Source organism: Podarcis filfolensis (assembly GCF_964270895.1).
Source record: "Podarcis filfolensis genome assembly, chromosome: 4".
Classification (NCBI taxonomy): Eukaryota; Metazoa; Chordata; class Lepidosauria; order Squamata; family Lacertidae; genus Podarcis; species Podarcis filfolensis.
The window spans coordinates 5492262-5504725 of NC_139607.1; the positions used below are offsets into that span (position 1 = coordinate 5492262).

Genomic DNA, 12464 nt, shown 5'->3' on the forward strand with positions numbered 1-12464 from the left:
AATAATAATTTTATTAAGTCTCCAACAATATTTCAAAGCATTTATCATTATATACATTTTTTTAAACATACAAAGTTTCTTCTTGACTTCCCATCCCTCCTTTCCTTGGTGTTTGTTTTTTACTCCTTTTTATTAGCTGTTAGCTATAAGATATACATTTTCATTATCTAAACCATTACATCTTTCATTAATCCACTGCTTATATTTCAAATCTGCCCATGACTTCACATATTGGTGATATTTTGATAGATAATCCATAAGGGGTCTCCATTCCACTTTAAACTTCCTCATTATGTCCTCTTAATTTAGAAGTTTCACCATTTCAGCATATTCCATCAGTTTCATAAGCCATTTCTCCTTTTTTGGTAATCCTTTCTCTTTCCACTTCTGTGCATATAGAGTTCTAGTTGCTGTTGTCGGTAGCCAGCTTTCTCAGGACCTCTGTCCCCATTATTCCTAGTAAAAAAGGTTCAGGTTTTTCTGGGATTATCAATTTGAACATCTTTTCAATTCATTATATATCATTTTCCCCAAACCAGGCTTCCTCAACCTCAGCCCTGCAGATGTTTTGAGACTACAATTCCCATCATCCCTGAGCACTGGTCCTGCTAGCTAGGGGTCATGGGAGTTGTAGGCCAAAAACATCTGGAGGGCCGAGGTTGAGAAAGCCTGCCCTAAACCCTTCACCTTTTCACAGGACCACCACATGTGATAAAATGACTGAGGCAAAAAATATTTTTTCAACATGAATGTAAAAATGTTCCATTTTCAGACTCTCTAAAACAGTGGACTGTTTGGGGTATACGCTACATCCACCTCCTTGTGAGAGTTACATATACATACTTACAGCATACATACAGAGTTACAGTATACATATTTAATTTTCATAATTGGATTATCTTGAACTATATGTGTACCAAATTGTCACTGGAAACATGACAATCATTGTGGAGTATAGGCTGAGTCGTTTATTTCTCAGAAAGATGTACTAATGAATTTTCAGGTGTTTCTTTTACTAAATTTCAGATCATGTGAAAATACATGGGCAGAGCAATCCTTTGTTGTTGCTGTTGTTGTTTAGTCATGTCTGACTCTTCGTGACCCCATGGTCTTCGTGTCTTCCACTGCCTCCCGCAGTTTGGTCAAGCTCATGTCAGTAGCTTCGATAACATTGTCCAACCATCTCGTCCTCTGTCGCCCCCTTCTCCTTGTGCCCTCAATCTTTCCCAACATCAGGGTCTTTTCCAGGGAGTCTTCTCTTCTCATGAGGTGGCCAAATTATTGGAGCCTCAGCTTCAGGATCTGTCCTTCCAGTGAGCACTCAGGGCTGGTTTCCTTCAGAATGAATAGCTTTGATCTTCTTGCAGTCCATGGGACTCTCAAGAGTCTCCTCCAGCACCATAATTCAAAAGCATCAATTCTTCGGCGATCAGCCTTCTTTATGGTCCAGCTCTCACTTCCTTACATCACTAGAGTGATCCTTACTCTTGCCAAAGATTGAGTGAGGAGGGTCAGGATGGGGTGGAAGTGTGGTCATGCCAAGCAGAAGCAGCTTCTCTATCTGGGTCAGAAATGAACTCACAGAACAATTTCAATAGGGCAACACTGAATTGTACCCATGGTTGTTCTGTTTGTTGCTGCCATTGCAAAAAAGGAGATGTGGACATTTAAAGCTGATTTGTAATGAATCTGGCCTAATGTTGTCTCTTCTGATTGGCAGTAGATTTCAGACAAAGGTCACATTTCATAGAGTCACATGGGATGTGACCTTAATTGTGTAAATTATGACTGTCTAACCAGCCTTAGGACTGTGGACAGTGAGGAGGGGGAGTTTAGACTTGGTTTTTTCCATGGTGCCAACAAAATCGCTTGTCTTCAGCTGCTGTTTAAATTGCAAGGGACACTTGCTTAAAGGATTAATAGGAGCAGAAGGCCCAGGAGCATGGCACCATTGCAGCATCTGACTGATAAATTAAAATTGGAGCACAGAACCAAAGTACATCCCACAATTGAATGCTACTGGAATGTGCAGGAGGGATGGGGCAACTGGAGAAATGAGTTATCATGTTATTGACAGCAGGAATAGCAAGCTGTGTGGTGGAGTACTGCTGCTCATGTCGCATCCAGTCCGTTGTGTTGCTGTTGCTTACTGGAAGGTAGAGGGGAAAGTGGGACGTAGTGGGGAGGTCAAGGGACAGGGGAGGGGCTGATACAAAAGTGAGGAGGTCCAGTTACATACACCTAACACACACTTGGTCACACTCAAAGCTATTTATCATGGAAATAAGAGGAACGTATTCAATTCTTATTAATTCCACTCAAGTTTCACCTTCCATTTTCTCCATAGAGTCCCAGAGAGTTAGGTGAATTATGGTGTGGGCCTGGGGGCAGTGGATTTCCATATCTTAAATGAAGATTGGGTCATATATGGCTTTAGCAAGCATGAACTTTTAAAAGTAAAATGCTCTGGCTGCTGTAAGCCAACTCTCTCTGATTTGTATTACTGGCACCAATCACAAATTCTTAATGAATCTGTCATATATTCTTTATGCATCTATAACTTTAACTAAACTTTCAAGCTACGGAAGACCTGTGCAACATTCATTTGGGTTGTTACACTTCAATAACACACTTTGCTTTTTATGCTGTGTATCACCTGATAAGTGAAGGGCACTCTTTATAGAATGTCTTTGCTCCAAGCTACCCATTCACTCACTGCCTGGCTTTCAACATAGTCAAGAGCAAGGACTTCACAGACAACATGTGTGATCTAACTTTATACCTGCAGGGATGAATAGAAGAGAATAGGTTATGCACTAATGATTCTTATTTTTAATATTTGAAGAAGACCATGAACCTATACATGCTCAGTTAAATATTTTATTTGATGTTGTACAGACCTTAGGTAACTGACTTGTATGTTTTTGTATTTCAAACTAATCCTCTATATCGTTCCCAGTTATGAACAGCAGTTGCTCCACATATGATCAGAGTATTGGCTTCTAAACTAACTCCCATTCTAGGTCAGAATTCCACCCAAGTTCCACCCTTATATTTTAAGTTTTCATAGCCTTGAACATTTCACAGATGAAGAAGGCTCTTCTCACTGCAGGAAGATACAGAAACAAATATGGGTTTGAGTTTAGGTTTACGTTTGAGACGGAAACAGCCTTGGTCACATTCACTGATGACCTACACTAGGAAGTAGACAGGAAAGCAAAAATCAGTACCCCCAGCAACGAGATCCTTGGCTAGTTTGGAACCTGGGGGCACAGTTTTGTAGTGGTTTTGATTCTACCTGTTTAATGTACCTAGAAAGTAGTGCTGGGTGAGTAATGTTCAGCCCCTTGGTTTTCTTAAGGGCTCTGTTTTGTCTTCTATTCATTTTTGCACCTACATGGAAGGAATTGTCTAGACATTAGGAATTGGGTTTCTCGAGCACTGATCTCCACAGTGGCAAAGCAAGTCTAGTCTCAGCCCTGCAACTTCTAGTCCCATTAAAATGGGGGTTGCTGGTTTCTCACTGACCAGAGTCTGGGGACTGACAAAATGTCTACAATACAGGCAGAAGTTCAACTTGCATCAGCAGTCTTTCCTTAGGGAACAGCTGGGACAGAACTCCACCCAGCTGCACTGGCTCAGGGTCTCTGACAGAGCTATCAGTAGGCATTGTGCTTGGAGTCCTGGTGTTGGGTTTTAACAGTGTCCCCTTTCATGGATTCCAGATGCCTCTCAATGCAGAGGAACTGATTAATCAGTTCAGTCCAAATCAACTTGCTGGGATTCCAGGACCTCCTTGGAATTGATCCATGAGGGTTGCATGCAGCCAGTGCAGTCAGAATGCACTGGCACAATCAGACATAGTTCTTTCCCCCTGGCATAAACATGAAATTCTATTATAGTTTACTTTTGAACTATTATATTTTATATGTTTTTTAGCTTTCTGTGTTTTATCCACGTTTGTTTTAATTTTTGTGAGCTGCCTTGAGTCTCATTTCTGGGGGAAGGTGGGATGCAAATAAAGAACAACAACAACTGAAGTTTGATAGCAGTCATCCCTGCTTTCCCTCAGATGCCTTTTAGAAATAGTATTGTTCAGACAGCCTGTCCTGCACACACCCAGCCAAGGAAGGCAAACAAATGATAGTTCATTCTTTAGGGACAAAAGCACACACACCAGCTCTTAAGGTGCACTGGATGTACTAGGTGTACTACGTAGATGGCGGGGAAGTTGAAACAACAGTGGGACTGTGTCCCCGCCCCTCCCAGGCTTATGTACTCTTGTCTGATGGAGTGTGCAAGTGCAACCTGAGGCTTCTCATGCATGGAAGTCGTCCCTGTTGTTCCATCTTCTAGCCCCTCCTGGTTCTAGGAGACAGTAGGGCAGGGGATGGTGGGGATTCAACCGGCCTGCCCCTCATCTGAACAACCTCTTCCTCTACTCCCCATACATCCTGCACCTCTGTCTCTGACACCAAGCCCCATAAATCACTGCCCTCCTCTCTGGATCAATCTCTGGGCACCTTGCCTCTGTCACACACTTGTCAGAGCCCTGCCATTCCCTGACATAGGGCTTTGGGATCTTACTTATTTATTTATGACCAAGCAGTCTTCATTCATACGTTATAGATGGTTTTTACTGCTATTGTTGTGGTTTTATGTTGCACACTGCCTTGTTAAACTTCCTATGAAAGCGTGGTGTATAAATATCTAAATAAATATGACTACATTAATGCATACATGATTTGGGGCCCAGCATTTTACTTGTACAGTAAGCCACTCAAAGTGTGGCTGTTTGACTGCAGGGAACTTGTTTTAATGTGAGAAAAAACACCCTGTTACCTATCGCTGAAGACTCTTTCGCCTGCAGTATCTTTACTCTTCAAATGACTGAGGGCTGCAAAGAGCTCCTCTTCATCTTCAAGGGACTTCCAGAGAAGAATTTCCCAGTGAATTATGCACTCAGGAAAGAGAAAAACAAGTTGTCGACTGCAAGGAAAACATTGGGGCCTAATTTGAATAGTAGAATGTCTGGCATCTGGTGGGCGGGGCTTGTGCATTCTGCTCAGGAATTGGCCCCTCCCTTCAGTGTGTGTTCAGTTCAGTTCAGTTAGAGAAGCCAACTGTCACTCTTGCCTCATGATGTTGTTTCAGCTTCTCTCAAACAGTATGTTATTGTGTTACAGTTTTCTTTATTATTGAAGATTTGTTTGACATATACGTGAGCCGCTAACTTTGCTGACAGGAAAAGAAACCCCGCTGAAGAACAGTGGAATATCCTAAACTGGGTGAGTTAGGGGATATTCCCAGTCTGACAGGAGGATTGGTTTTTTTAATCAGGAAAGAGAAAAACAAGTTGTTGGCCTGCTTAAATCTCCATGTTCATCTTTTATTTAGGTCAAATAAAAGATCAAATATTCAAAATGAATTTAAACTATATTAGAGGTTTGAGTTCTGATCACTGAAATATATCTCGCATGGCACACAGCGTGCTGCCAACTTTGGTCAGGCCGACAAGGTCTAATAGTCCTTAGATCTTGCATATGCCATAGATTCTTTCTGAAGCTGAAGAAAGCAACATAATTAGATGGCCTGATGGGCACAGATCTGTGTGCCTTCCTGAGGGAGGAAATAAGGCCATTGGGTCGAAATCTGGATGAAAAGTAACCAGGAAAGGCTAAAACTGATTATAATGTTTCTGCAGAGTGGGGGCAGTGAATGTGTTTCCCCCCTACCATTCAAATATAATATATGGACGTATTTGAATGACTATTTCATTGACATAATTGAGCCCCTCTCTACTGTCTACACTATCTGCAAGGACAATTATATAATTCTGTTCCAATGGCTACTACTGGATTTTTGTAGTTTAGCATTTCAAGACCGCAGTAAAAACATGAGTACAGCAGTTCTGAGCCCATATATAGTATACCTTCCCCCCTCATAATGGGAGAGATGGGGTATTGCAGACCTAAGTATATACCATGTGGTGGTGTTGTTGTTGCAGCTGCTGCTATTATTTTTAATTTATGTATCAACTTTCACAAGAGTCTCAAGCACACCATAAAAGCAATTAAAATAGTTTTAAAAGCAAAACAAAAAAACACCAAAGGTAGGTTTAAAACCAATAGACAATGAACACCTAAGGCTGAAATCTTTCCATCCAGCTGGAAAAGCTTGTTGTAACAAAAATGTTTTTGGGAAGTACAAATATTGGCCACCTGCTGAATCTCATTAGGGATATTTTCCCACAAAACAGGGGCAGCCACAAACAGAAAGCCCTGCTTCAATGTATGTAATGTTGAGAGGGCTTTTGATATTTTAGGTAATTCAAGGAGAAACCCTCCTGCAGAACACAGTTACCTACCAGGTAACTGTGGGATAAGGTAGTCTCTCAGATAACCTGAGCTATATAGGAACTTGCATGTTAGCACCAAAAGCTTGAACCTGGCCTGATAACAGATTGATAGCTAATGCAAATCCCACAGACAAGGTGCAATATTCTGGCAGTCGTTTTCCCCAACAAACCACTGCATTCTGCATAAGCTGCAGCCTCTGGATCAATCACAAGGGTAGCCCTACACAGAACACACTGTAGTAATCCAACTTGGAAGTTACCAGTGCATTGACAACTATGGTAAAGCTATAGCAATCCAGGCATCAAATTCTTGCAATATCAGCAAGGCAAAGGAGATGGTGTTGGACATTCAGAGGAAGAGAGGGGAACTAGCCCTGTTGTATATCGGGGGGCTGTATGGAGACAGTCTCTTCCTTTAAATTCCGGGGAATTTACCTTAGTGAAGACCTCACTTAGAAATTCAGTACAACCCAAGTGGTTAGGAAGGCCCAACAGAGACTCCATTTCCTCAGGGTCTTGAGAAAGAACAATGTCATACAAAAATTGATTATCTCCTTCTACCGGGCCACAATAGAAAGTGTCCTTTCATACTGCATTACAGTGTGGTATGCTGGTTTGACAGCCACGGACAGGAAGTCCCTACAGAGGGTGGTGAATACAGCACATGACATCATGGGCTGTCCCCGGAGTTTGCTAGATGACATCACGGGAGACTGCTGCCTCAGGAGAGTGAGGAAAATTCTTAGGGACGACTCACACCCTGGCCAGCACTTCTTTAATCTCCTACCTTCGGGCAGGAGATACAGAAGTATAGTCAGCCACACCAACAGTTTTTATCCATGGGCTGTTGGGCTGCTGAATGGGAAAAAAATAGTGGTGTAATTGACTTCTGACAAGCACACAGAGCATGAACAAGACTGAATGTATGGGGGTGGCCTGTTTAATTTCACTGCACATAGGTGCTGTAATGACAATAAAGGTTTATTATTATTTTTTATTATTACTGTTGCAATCTTCTTATAACGTCTAGCTTGAATAGAAATGGGCAGTTCAGAGTTTAAAAAGCAAGTCTTGGCTGACCCTGAGAAACAGCCTGGTGATCTGACCTCCCTGGAAATGACCCATAAGTTGACTTTACAGGATGGGACTGCAGCCTCTGGGGAGCTAGCTGAAATCTTCTGTCTTCTTGTTACTCTCATGTAAATAGGTAGTCTCATGGGGGCCACCATAGCATATAGTCTTGCTGCTCTTCCCCAATGTGCATTAGGCCTGATGGTCTAAGCCAACTGCTGAGAACAGCAGCGAGTGGAGATGGCAGTTCCTTACTGCCTGCAGCTTGTACAATTTGGCAACAGTGCAGCATTGCCAGTGTTGATGGGCCCTTCATGTGTGAGGCCCTGGAAAAAATTGCCTCTTGGGGCCCCCTAAAAAAGCCCTGATTCCAGCACATGTCAGTTTCATTGAGATTTTTCATTTTTGTCCAACAACTGAGAGTACTTTTTTTTTTTTTTTTTTGAGAGGAATACATATGAAGTGTGTTTCGGAAGAGAAATAGGATGAAACCACCCTCAGGTATTAATCCATCTTGCTCACTCCTCCCTCACTCCTTGCTACATTAATCAATTTTATTTGCATAAAATGGATTGGTTGATTCAGATTCTGGAAAATCCTCTATTTGATGTGCCTTCATCTGCATGAGCAAAATTTGCATGTGCATGTTAGCACATTTTCCTGCCATCACATTCATATAAATCCCCACCTGGAAGCGGTGCCTGCCCCACCAGATGAGATTTTACTTCCTCCATGCAGCAACATCTACAGGGAAGATTTTTTTAAAAAAATAAAAGAATAAAAAATCTGATTGATCTCTAGAAATAGGCAATGAATTCCAATAGTGTTTTCACTAGTGAGAAAAAGAACTGTCTTGGCATGCTAGGGTACCCTAATGAGGAGCTTGTGTATGATCACAGATGTCACCATGTGTGCTGGTCACAATTATCTCCAGAGATCTTTAATAATATATCTTCTGCTTCCAATGCTTCTTTCTTACTATATTCAGAACTGCTACCAGTTTGAAACCAAGTTCAATTTGACAGTTGGATACCAGGAGCTATAAAATTTTTAGGAGTTGTGCAAGTTATTTAGTTAACTGTTAATATTTTCCTATCAGTGACCCCTGATGCTAGGCATTATTTAGGAAAAAATGTGTTGAGGCCAATAGTTTGGAGATGTCTGTGACATAGCTGCTATCTGCATCCAGTTAGGCATCATATTGCTATCCAGTATGCTCAAATATTCCATTGTGCAGCAATAAAAAACTTGAGTGTCGTTAATACTCTATCAAACCTCCAGTGCAAGACTAATAATATATAATGAGATTTGGTGTATTAGCAGCTGTTATGTCATTATAGTTTGCTAACGCAGTTTGAGTGTGGTCAAATAGGTTTGGGCTTATCTCACAGGTAAAGCTAGAGACATAGAAGGATAACCTAGTGCAGGGGTCATTAACATCATGCCTTTCTGATAGTGCTAAACAACAACTCCCATTATTCCACACTGGCTGGGGCTGATAAGGGCTAGTGCAACACTCCTCCAGCTTGGTGCTCCCATCACCCCTTGGCCATGCTGACTGGATCCAATAGGATGCAGAGATGGAGTGGCTAGCAAGCTGAACAAGGATCCCACTCCCCATTCATCCATGAAACTCACTGGGTGCTTTTGTGCCAGACACTCACCACATCTGCACCATACATTTAAAGCACATCAGCTATAAAATGAGGAAAACATTGTTGGGTTTCAGCAATCTTGCATGCCTCCAGTCAGTAGAGGGCAGTGTTAGCACTAACAGATAGTCCAGAGAAAATTCTCTTTGTGATGTTTCCAGTCAAACTCCCAAGCGCCCCCCCCTCTCTCTCTCTCTCACTCACACACACACACACATACACACACACCCCACCCAACATGGCTTGAGGCAGTTGTGAAACTTGCTTCCACCATGTAGGCTCTGGATCTGAAGCCATTTTTCTTTCTTAATAGTGTGACTTATGTGTGTTATATTTACTCTTTGTAAGCAATGCTAGTGATGTGTGAATGAGACAGAATGTGTGCTGGAGGGACCAGCTAGATCCAGCTTCCATGCTATTAACTCTTTTATATAAACTATAAACCAGGCTTCCTCAAACTCAGCCCTCCAGATGTTTTGAGACTACAATTCTCATCATCCCTGACCACTGGTCCTGCTAGCTAGGAGTCATGGGAGTTGTAGGCCAAAAACTTTTGAAGGGCTGAGGTTGAGGAAGCCTGCTATAAACCAACCAATATGATTATTTTTTCAACAACAGCAACTCAGAATGACATCTAGCATTCTTTATAAGAAAAAGATCCAGCAGTTTCTTCATGTACTGTGTGAAACCAGCTTTGGAACTTGTGTCCAGGTGAGCCTATCAAATTGCTGGACTGGTGCATTGTCTTCCATGCCAAAAAAGCCCAGTTTGTTGCACCTTTTGTGCATCTTGGCAGCTAGTTGCCTAAGTAGCATGTGCCATGGACACACTTGCACACCTTACGTAACCTACATTTCACAAAAAGTTCAATTTCTTTTTTTAAAATATTGCAGTTGGTGGAGATATGTTTTTGTGATGTCACAGCATTTCAGCTGGATTTACTATTGTTCAACTGAACCAGGCTGAAACCTGAAAAATAGGGCATTCCCCCAACCAAGGCTGCCCCAGGATATGAAATTATGCATGTTTGGAGGGAAGCAAGAGCTCTAATGAGCCACCTCTGCCATCCTGGAAATGTTACATCTGTTGTCTTCACCCTGATAGAAAGGCAGCACGGTTACGAAACATGTGGTCCATTAACTTCAGTAGCTGCCATTTGCAAAAGCAGTGCCAGCATGATGAATGGAGCTGAGAGTACACAGAAAATAATGATAACTAATGGTCGGGAATACCTAGGGACTTGTTTCTGTGACTTGATGTCTCCAGGGTGAAAAGACAAGGAGAGTTTGTATAAGACACAAAGTGGAATTTTTGAATCTGTGATGGATGCATTAGCACCTTTAATGGCTTCATTGCTTGCAGTGGTTCTGTGGCTTGTCAGAGTTGACACACAGCCTCCTTCACCAGAGGTGTGCAGAAGCAATTTAATGAAGTCGGCACATGCATGCAGTATCTGTGTGGGTGGCGGGGGGGGGGGGGATTGCTACTGCTGCCAAAAAGATACAATGCTCTATATTTTCCATTAAACAATGTCAGCCGTTCTAAAAAACCAACACAGCAACTAGAAAAATCAACATCCACATTGTACTGACTTTTCTTTTTAATCAGTTCAACAAATCTTTGCCAAACATTTGCAGAGCGTGCCATCAAAATGCCACTCAAAGGTGGGGGAAAGTGTCACTTTAAAAGTAAATGTCATTTTAAAAGCAAATATCATGAAGTAGGGAAAGGCACTAACTTGGTGGCCAAACTGTTGGCTACATGGAGAACGTGCATGAGCAGACATGGCAGTCAGCACAAAATTCTATTGGTGTTCTCATTTACATCAGTTGCAATAAGCAGATGGGCTACAGAGAGCCAGAGTGATATAGCACAGTGTTTCCCAACCTTGGGTCTCCAGCTGTTTTCAGACTCCAATTCCCATCATCCCTGACCACTGGTCTTGCTAGCTAGGGATGATGGGAGTTGTAGTCCAAAAACAGTTGAAGACCCAAGGTTGGGAAACACTGATACAGCGCATGTCAGTGTGGAACGTAGAGTATTGGGCTTAGAATATGAAAACCTGGGTTCATAGCCAGTGTGGGAACCAGTTCACATTGGATAGACGAGCAAGATAGCATGGAGCAAGAAGAGCAAAAAGTTTGCAAAGTATCTGAAACACCCTGTTTATTCTACATCAGCCAGAACGTGAGGACCTTTGACTGTTCCAGAAATCACCATTATCAGCTGAAGTTCATTTAAGACCAAATACAGTGGTACCTCAGGTTAAGTAGTTAATTCGTTCCGGAGGTCCATACTTAACCTGAAACTGTTCTTAACCTGAAGCACTACTTTAGCTAATGGGGGCCTCCTGCTGCTGCCACACCGCCAGAGCACGATTTCTGTTCTCATCCTGAAGCAAAGTTCTTAACCTGAAGCACTATTTCTGGGTTAGCGGAGACTGTAACCTGAAGCGTATGTAACCTGAAGCGTATGTAACCTGAGGTACCACTGTATGATTTCATTCTTCTTCACGACTGTTATTCAAAGGCTCAGAGATCTGTGGTGTTTTGAGACTTAGGTCAACTCATAAGGTAAAAAGAGAGAGAGAGAGAGAGAGAGAGTCCTGATGGCTCACACAAAATGTCCCTCTACTCCAATATTCTGTTTTCACCAAAAATGGCTAGTCAGATGCATCATAAAACACTCTTTTAAAGGCTCCCCTGCCCTCTGTTAGACCTAAGCTGGCTCAGCCAGCAGTAACACCGCTGCTGAACAGAGTTTAGATCTGTGTAATTTTATGCCAGTTTAATTCATTCCGGCTTCTTATGCGTAGGATTGCTCCCTGGTCTTCCTTTGTTTAAAAAAAAAAAGCCTTCCACATTTTTAATTAGTAACTGTGGCATTATGATCTGGAGAAAGACACTTAATTGGGCTGCCTGTGGTTTGTTTTGCATGTGTTTTTTCTTCAGATTTTATTTTTTTTCTCTATCTACATTATGTTGAGTTTAATGGGGAAAGGTTAACATATTTAATTCATAAAAAGCATAATCCAGCCAAAATCCAATATTTTTAAAGACCCACTGATTTTAAAGAGAGTTAAGCATGTGTTTAGCTTCCCCTCACTGAAATCCAAGACAATTAAAATAGTTTAATTTTGGCTGGATTCTGCCCAAATTAAACAACACACCACATCAATGGTGGGATGGTGGTTTTTATTGGAAATCCAGACATGTTGTCCATCATATTGCAGTTTATTCCCTTTGCTTTTTAATATAAAAAATAAATTTACATCAAAGCAATTATTCTATGGTCACTGATGCGATTTCATTATAATTTTGAGCTGAGCAGCCAAATGATAATGAAATTCAGAAACCTGCCCAAAACTCACAAATTACTCAGTT

The 12464-nt window shown here is 41.7% G+C and overlaps 2 long non-coding RNA genes across 6 annotated transcripts in view; one reads left to right on the forward strand and one right to left on the reverse strand.

Annotated features, from left to right (window-relative positions):
- LOC310761318 overlaps positions 1 to 12464 on the reverse strand; it is a 19069-nt gene continuing 6605 nt past the window's right edge. The window contains exon 2 of the long non-coding RNA XR_014547375.1: positions 1 to 456. This is a non-coding gene — a long non-coding RNA (uncharacterized lncRNA). The remainder of the gene's footprint in view (positions 457 to 12464) is intronic.
- Positions 4848 to 12464, forward strand: part of LOC310761290 — a 27756-nt gene continuing 20139 nt past the window's right edge. For all 5 annotated transcript variants that reach the window (XR_014547333.1, XR_014547334.1, XR_014547335.1 and 2 more), the window contains exon 1: positions 4848 to 5288. This is a non-coding gene — a long non-coding RNA (uncharacterized lncRNA). The remainder of the gene's footprint in view (positions 5289 to 12464) is intronic.